Source organism: Parus major, chromosome 1A (assembly GCF_001522545.3).
Source record: "Parus major isolate Abel chromosome 1A, Parus_major1.1, whole genome shotgun sequence".
Lineage (NCBI taxonomy): Eukaryota > Metazoa > Chordata > Aves > Passeriformes > Paridae > Parus > Parus major.
Window position 1 is genome coordinate 63,388,897 of NC_031773.1, and position 1,453 is coordinate 63,390,349.

Sequence of the window (1,453 nt, forward strand, 5' to 3'; positions counted from 1 at the left end):
ACTGCCCCAGGGGTGGAAGCACAGCCCCACCATCTGCCATGGACTGATCCAGGCTGCCCTGGAAAAGGGTGAGGCTCCAGAACATCTGCAGTATGACATCATTGTGTGGGGGAATACGGCAATGGAAGCATTTGAGAAAGGAGAGAAAATCATCCAGATCCTCCTGGAAACTGGTTTACCACCAAGAAGAGCAAAGTCAAGGGACCAGCTCATGAGATCCAGTTCCTAGGAGTAAAGTGGCAAGATAGACGGCTTCAGATTCCTACCGATGTCACCAACAAGATCACAGCAATGTCTCCACCAACCAATAAGACAGAAACACAAGATTTCACAAGTGCCATAGGCTTTTAGACAATGCACATTCCTGAGTACAGTCAGATTGTGAGCCCTCTTTATCTGGTCACTCAGAAGAAGAATAATTTCCTCTGGGGCCCTGAACAGCAACAAGCCTTTGCCCAGATCAAGCAGGAGATTGCTCATGCAGTAGCCCTTGGCCCAGTCAAGACAACATTCTTCCAATGTGAAGAACGTGCTCTACTCTGCAGCCGGGAGCCATGGTCTGTCCTGGAGCCTTTGGCAGAAAGTGCCTGGGGAGACTCGAGGCCGACCACTGGGATTCTGGAGCCGAAGCTACAGAGGGTCAGAAGCCAACTATACTCCCACAGAGAAGGAAATCTTGGCCATCTATGAAGGAGTTCAAGCCACCTCAGAGGTGATTGGCACAGAAGCACAACTCCTCCTGGCACCCCAACTACCAGTGCTGGGGTGGATGTTTAAAGGAAAAGTTCCTGTTACCCACCACACCACCGACACTACATGGAGGAACTGGATTGCCCTCATCACACAGCGCGCCTCTATTGGAAAACTGAATTGTCCTGAGATTTTAGAAATTATTACAAACTGGCCAAAAGGTGAAAACTTTGGTGTCACTGCTGAGGAGGAGCAGGAACAAGTGACATGGGCTGAAGGAGCTCCACCGCACAACCAGCTGCCAGCAGAAGAAACACGTTATGGTCTTTTCACTGATGGTTCCTGTTGCATTACAGGGATAAACTGGAAGTAGATGTAGGAGTCCAGAATTGTAGAGACATTTCTCTGTTTATTCTATTCTCTAAAAAAGCATCAATCCTATTTGTTATTGACAGAAGGGCTTCCAAATATCCCTGAGCAAATCAAGATTTGTAAGAAACCTAGTTACACTTAGTGAGTAATGCAGAAAGATGGAGAAATCTGTTGTGTACCACAGGGAAACGTAATCTTAAATGGTAACTGTGTGTTGAGTTTCATTGTGTATAAAGCAGAGTTTAAAGACAGTATTGATTTGGGTATGATACAGATAGTAATAGAATAAGGGATGGATAATTTCTTGGGTTGCAATGCAAGATGTAACCAAAAGTATGTATTCTGTTACCACCAGTTAAAACCAGGTGGGGCAGTGTTCTTTTATCTCTTC